Source organism: Sinocyclocheilus grahami, unplaced genomic scaffold, assembly GCF_001515645.1.
Source record: "Sinocyclocheilus grahami isolate Dianchi unplaced genomic scaffold, SAMN03320097.WGS_v1.1 scaffold1098.1, whole genome shotgun sequence".
Lineage (NCBI taxonomy): Eukaryota > Metazoa > Chordata > Actinopteri > Cypriniformes > Cyprinidae > Sinocyclocheilus > Sinocyclocheilus grahami.
This window is the reverse complement of record NW_015506277.1, coordinates 103,005-110,283: the sequence shown is the minus strand read 5'-3', so window position 1 is coordinate 110,283 and position 7,279 is coordinate 103,005. Positions and strand designations below refer to the sequence as shown.

The following is a 7,279-nucleotide window of genomic DNA, read 5'->3' as shown; positions in this document are numbered from 1 at the left end:
ATTGGATTGCTCTTTTGCCTCGCCCTGGATTGTACCTGTTTGCTGGTGTTTGACCCTGCCTGTTTTGACCACTCTTGTGAATAAAAGCTGCATTTGGATCCTCAACTCCGTTGTCACGCCTCCCACGTTACAGAACCTATGTAACCGGTATCTACTAGAACCAAATCAGAACACAGATTTCAGTGCTTAATTTCGGTGCCATGCCTGAGCGATCGATCGAAATATTTGTCCTCTGGTTCTCCGAAACGGACATAAGAAGCATCATCGCCAGCACCGCACGTGAAAAATAAGTTTCCGACTGAGAAAATGCACGTGAACTCAAGTCAGAAAGCTCTAATAATACAAATCCAACAAATCTTTGTAGTAACACGAGTGTCCATGTTGTTTTCACATTCCGACTTAAAAGCACAACTCAGGAAATGAGAGCATCCGAGCGCGTGAATGCAGTTATTACACTTGCTCTGATGGCAGCAGGTAGCCTTCCGTTAACTAAGCTAAACATGCTTAAATTAAAATGCCTAAAGCTAAACTTCCCTTGCAGTCACATTTCTAAACTTGTTGTCAAACAAAAGAGAACATTATAACCTTTTTACTCCACAACACCAGTCAAATGCTTCCTTGTGTGATCTGATGAGGTTTCTTGTCACAGAGTGAGGCAGAACATTTCTTCCATAGGCTACTTTAAAAAGAATACATCGATTAGCAATGGATTATAAATATGTTAAATTATTATGAAAATACCAGAGATGGCTTGAATAACACAGATAAACTATATTGTCACAGTTGAGTGTTTATTGTCTTTGTTTTATCATTCAAAATGTTTATATATTCTGTTTACTCAGTTACAGCTATAATAGCAATGCCTTTGTCCATATTAGGGATTTTCCTGGAGGGTCATGAGTTCCGCTACTTCTATGACTGGATATGTGGATTTTCTGTGTGAGGGCGCCCTCTGGCGTCCAGTATGAATGAAACTGACATTGTGTGTTTATAGTGCTAATGGCCAATCCATCATTTTTTGGGGAATTTTTGTTTATTTTTATATTTGTTTTTAATAAGTATCGGTTCAGGCACCGTTTAGGCACCGGAACTGTTTTAAAAGTATCTATTTGGCACCGGTATAGAAAAAAACCCAAACGATAGCCAACCCTATTTATAATGTATTATAAGTCTAATAACTTGCCATTGTTTAAGATCTGCAAGATAACTTAGTACATCTGTTTAGTTTCTACTGTAAAATGGCAAATACAAAGTCTTCATGAAAACATCCAAAAGGCTTTATAATGTGGTCTTATTATTTATAAGTGGTCTTTGTCTGCATTAACTAACGTAACTTCACTTTACTTAAAGCAGACAAAGACCACTTAATAATAATAATTATTATTATTTTCTCAAACAGGTGTAAAATCAGATATCAGATCAGATGAATGTGTTCACATTTGATTTGAACTATTTTTATTGTAATATTAGTATGGTTATTTTGATGGTACCTTTTAGACAACTGTTGATAAGTAACCTTGCAACTACATGTCAACTAGCAGTCATTGGAGTATTAGTAGTATGTCTGATAAATATCTGCTGACACTTTATTTTGATGGTTCCCCAACAGACATCCAACTGACTATAAGCAACTTTGCAAGTATGTCAACTTATTTTACCAAGCCTAACCTTAATCTAATTCTACTAATACTCTAAATGAGAGTTAATTGTCATGTAGTTGCAAAGTTGCTTATAGTCAATAGTACGGTGGCCGAGAAGTGCAAAGCAAATCACAATTCTGAAAACAAAATAACAAATTACAAACGACAACAAACTATGGCGACAAAGGAGCCTGCCAGAATGGGCAGGGTCATCTGGCTATATAAGCAGGCGTTCGCCACAGGATTCTCAGGTTACTTCGACTGAAGCGACGACTGAGTCGTGCAGCTACATAGCATGGCTAGCAACGCAGTACTCATTCCCGTATCTCAGGGAACCGAGGTTACGTTAGTAACCGAGCAAGTATCGATAGGATCGTCTGCTAAAGATGCTATGGGAACACAGTACATTCACGCCGTGCTAAGGTAGAGGAACGACTATATAAGTATTATAACTTCCATAAGCAAGCAATGCCCATAGGGAAGTTAACAATAACCCAAGTCTAAAACGGGCTGAACTCCCCGAGGTCACACCCGGCCTGGTAAATCGTTCCAAAGTACTCATGCAACTTCGGCACCCCAGGGGTCGAGAGCTGACAAGTAAACTAATACCAGAGAGCTTGAGCGTGATACGGTCAAGGGCTCTCTGTCAGACTTGTTTGCGTAACGCAGCGCGTGTCTCTTCAAGCAGAAAGGACCCTGGTCTGCAAGGCCGGGACTTCCAGGTTATAAAACCTAGCAAATATGGACGGCAAGACCCAGCCGGCCGCCTCACAAATGTCCGCAATGGACACACTGCTAGACCATGCCCAAGACGAGGCGATGCCTCTGGTGGAAAGGGCCTGTATTCCGATGGGACATTGTAGGCCCAAGGAAGATTACGCTAGCGTGATTTTGTCTACTATCCAGCTAGAGAGTCTTTGCTTCGTGACCGGATGCCCTTTGGACACCTTTTGGATAACCGAAGCTAACGAAGAGTTGTTCCGACCGTCTGAAGGGGGCGGATGGCTTAATGTAAATTCTTAGAGCTCTGACGGGACAGAGCAGGGATAACTCTCTGTCCACTTCAGAGAGAGGAAGCGCAGAGAGCGCAATGACCTGTGCTCTGAATGGAGTGGAGAGCACCTTGGGTACGTAACCATGCCTTGGTTTCAGGATGACAGAGTCATTAGGCCCAAATTCCAGGCAGGCAGGGCTAATGGAAAGCGTCTGAAGTTCTCCTTATTCGCTTTACCAATGCTAGTGCCAGAAGCAGAGCAGTCTTCAGTGACAGTGATCGAAGGTTGGTAGATTGTAGCTGCTCAAAAGGGGGGCCCTTCAGGGCCCTTAGCACAGTGGGCAGATCCCATGAAGGGACAGTGAGGGGATGAGGCGGATTCAGCCTCCTGGTGCCCCTCAAGAAGCGGACAACCACACTGTTCCTGCCCACCGATTGGCCCACAATAGGGCCATGAGAGGCCACTATAGCCACTACATAAACCTTGAGAGTGGATGGGGAGCATCCCTTATCCAGGAGCTCTTGCAGTAATGACAACACCACTGATAGAATGGAGGTAGAATGATCTTCGCCGCGGTTTAGGAACCAAGCGGAGAAAATAGACCACTTAAGGGCATAGAGGCATCTCGTAGATGGGGCTCTAGCCTCCGAAATCATGTTTAAAACTCGCTCTGGGAGGCTTGAAGGTTCCCGTGAAGGACCCACAAATCGGGCCGAAGGTGCCATATTGTCCCGTCCGCTTGAGAGAGGAGATCTAGTCTCAATGGAATGGGCCAAGGGGCTGCTACCAACAGCTGAGTCAGCTCTGATAGCCACAGTTGGTTCTTCCAGAGAGGGGCCACCAGGAGAACCTTGTGTCTCTGTTCCCTGATTAGCCTGATTACCTGTGGGATCAGGGCGATTGGGGGAAATGCATAAAGAAGGAGGTTGGGCCAATCGTGGGCCAACGCGTCCCTGGTCTTTGAATAATAAATTGGGCAGTGAGAGTTGTCTTCTGAGGCGAAGAGGTCTACCTCGGCCTCGCCGAAGATCTTCCAGATTCTCTGAACCATCTGTGGATGGAGCGTCCACTCCTCTGAGGGAACATTGCTCCTTGATAACATGTCTGCTCCTTGATTCAGTTTGTGCAATATGCACAGCTCTCAGCGAGCGCAGGTTGAGTTGAGCCCATTCCAGAATGTGCTCTACCAGAGTGAAGAGGCACTTCGAGGAGAGGCCTCCTTGGCGATTTACGTAGGACACCACCGACATGTTATCCGATCGGATTAGCACATGGTGTCCCTTTAGGACTGGGAGGAAGAACTGACAGGCTTGACACACTGCTAGCATTTCCAAGCAGTTGATGTGAAAGCATTTGCGACTGAAAACTACTGCGTGCGAATTTGAAATTTTTTTTAGGAGCACCAGTGCGACTGACCCAATCATCATCATACTTGTGATTGTACTCAGGGGAGCTTCAAAGCTTTCTACGTGTTTTTGCAGCATTGAGTAATTTATCACAGACATATCTCACGAATCCTTTCATAAGTAAAGTGTAGACAGGGTGTAAATAAGAGATTCATTGCGCAGTGTAGAGAGCTTCGTTGATTATAAATGTGAGATCGAGATGAACTAAGATGAGTGACAGCTTGATTTTTTTTAAGGGAGTTTGTAAATGTGATACTGATTTAATACAATACAATTCAATAAACAAGAAGTTAATATTAAGTGACTTACATTGTCTCACTATAACACTATTGTCTGATTTTGCTCTATTTCGTCGTCGAAAATAGTTTGAAACAAAGACACAGCGCATCTCCATTCAAACAGTGTGTTTCGTTTATGAATGCACGGGGGTTTTTAAATGAATTTTAAAATTTTACATTTTCTAGTGAGTCAGTGATTCATGATTACCCATTCATAAAGACAGTCACTTGATTAATTCCTGAATGAACCAGCCGTTCGAATGAATCTATTGAATGAATGATTCAGTGATAAAAATCAGTGACTTGCCGCCACCTGCTGGCAGTTTGTTTCATTTTTAAAGTATCTTTTCAGTAATTTAAATCATTTAATATTTCTATATTCAAAATTTTATTTTTAAAACATTAATCTCTGATGTTTTAGCAAAGCTCTGCTGCCGAGGCATTGGTTCGTTTTTTTTTATACACTGCACGAACCAATGGCCGTGCTGTTTCCCTGCATGGTTAAAAAAGGCTTTTCCCATAGCGTCTTTAGCAGACACAGTATGAGTGAAGTATCAATAGGGAACAGTTTGGTTTAGGGATCAATTCTAACTATTAACTAGTTAACTAAAAATAGCATGCATATCACTAGCATATTGACTGTTTATTGGTACTTATAAAGCACATATTTATGCTTTATTCTGCATGACCATATTTTAGATCCCTAAATCCTACCCAATATCTAAACTTCACAACTACCTTACTAACTATTAGTAAGCAATAATCATGAGTTTGAGGCAAGAATTACAGTTAATAATGTTAAAGGTGAGAACTGGTCCCGAAACTAAAGTGTGACCAATATCCCAAATTGCATATTCACTTGCAAAAACGTGTTTAAGCTTTTTTTTCTTGTTGCAAAAAATAAAATAAAAAAATTTATAAAAATAATCTAAAAAAAAGGAATGTCTTCAGTGCATGCCTTCAGATTATTACAGTTTTTCTCAATCAATTTGATACTGTTCTCCAATGCAATGTACCTGTTCTCAAAACAATTAACACCTGTCACGGAATGTGATAATTAAAGCGCACGATGAAGGAGAAAGCCAAATCACAGTCTTTTAATAACACATCCACACTAGAAACAGGAAGAATCCAGGAGCAGGTTTGGGTAGCACAACACGTAGACACAAACAATAGCAGACAAAGGACCAGGGGAGAACACAGGACTTAAGTACTAGGAGATAATTAATAAACACAGGTGGAACCAAATTAAGCAATCAGGGCAACTCAGGAAAACTAGGTCAAAGGAAGACTAAGGCAGGAGAACAGGAACACAAACAAAACTCCATAACTGTGACAACACCATCCAAACACAAAGTTCCAACAAACCAAACAGTTCATCTTTCCTGCAAAATGAAGCACTGCAATTTTTTTCTAGTAATGCATTTATTCAAGTTTTTTACGATTGCTTAAGCACAATTTTGAAAACAGGGCCCGGTTTGTCAAAACACTACACACAATTAACAATACCCTACACCAAAGTAGCACACGACTTCAGATCATTTGCAAAATGGAACACTTTTGTCAAAACTATACACAACTTTATAAAAACAATATTTTCTTACCATACGAAACACACACATTTCATATGACTTTAATCTTTTTGAACCAGTTACACCCTGCTGTTGCTAACCTAAAACACTTTTAGCAAGTCTAATTCTCAGTGATTAGAGTACTGTAAATGAAGTACACAGAGAAAGTGCAACTATACAATAGTTCACCAAACACTACACAAGACCAATGCTGCAGACTGACGAAAATATAATTGATTTCTCTCCATATACCCAAATCAGTCAACATGGAGAATCACAACAAAACATGTCCCAGTTGTCATGCTACTACAGTAGTGTGCATAACACTGTTAGCTCAGCAAACAACATACAAACGTAAAATACTGTATCCAGTACAGGTTACAATTACAGTAAATAACAACAACAACAACCATAAAAAATAATCTGAAAAAACTGACAATATTGTACAGAAAATACTACAGAAAACATACTATACATTATCTCTTCGCCTAGCTGGATCTGCCCAGAGAATTTCATCAACATCACAAGCAATATCCTCATTAGCAAGACAACGCGGGAAGAACCGTCTTGAATGTTGAATGCCACTGTATATCTGCTAAGATTTGGCTGAACTCTGAGTTCAGCCTCCCTCAGCGTCAATCCGTGGTTCACAACATGGTCCACTAGTGTTGCACGAATGTCATTTGATAAGTTTGGTCCTCTTCTTCTTTGTGCACATTCTCCTCCTGCTTCAGGTCTTCCTTCCTTCCTTAAATAATTAAGTTAGCCATCTTATATAACGTTTCACCGTTACTCGTGTAATATGGATCTGCCCAGAGAATTTCATCAACATCACAAGCAATATCCTCATTAGCAAGACAACGCGGGAAGAACCGTCTTGAATGTTGAATGCCACTGTATATCTGCTAAGATTTGGCTGAACTCTGAGTTCAGCCTCCCTCAGCGTCAATCCGTGGTTCACAACATGGTCCACTAGTGTTGCACGAATGTCATTTGATAAGTTTGGTCCTCTTCTTCTTTGTGCACATTCTCCTCCTGCTTCAGGTCTTCCTTCCTTCCTTAAATAATTAAGTTAGCCATCTTATATAACGTTTCACCGTTACTCGTGTAATAATCAGATTATTTAGGCTAATAATATATGATTTATTTATTTAAAAAAAGAAAAGATGTTTAACTTTTTATTTATTTGTTTTTGTTCTGTTTATCTTTCATTTTATTATTCTTTATATATTTATTGTTTTGTATTCTGGTTGTGTATGTAATTTATTGCTATGAATGTATCCCCTGTGAATGTTATATCTTCAATTAAAAAAAATTTTTTTAAAAAGGAATCACTAGCAGAAACTCAAAAAAAAAAAAAAAAAAAAGGCACTGCACACAACAAATCCC

The 7,279-nt window shown here is 40.2% G+C and overlaps 1 protein-coding gene and 1 long non-coding RNA gene across 2 annotated transcripts in view; both read left to right on the top strand.

Moving 5' to 3' along the window:
• Positions 1-7,279, top strand: part of kcnj3a (potassium inwardly rectifying channel subfamily J member 3a) — a 55,791-nt gene that overhangs the window by 17,405 nt on the left and 31,107 nt on the right. The gene's annotated exons all lie outside the window — the stretch shown is intronic.
• Positions 1,201-5,829, top strand: LOC107566750 (uncharacterized). The gene is made up of 3 exons (XR_001606547.1): positions 1,201-1,211; positions 5,458-5,460; positions 5,754-5,829. It is a non-coding gene; the product is annotated as an uncharacterized lncRNA (long non-coding RNA).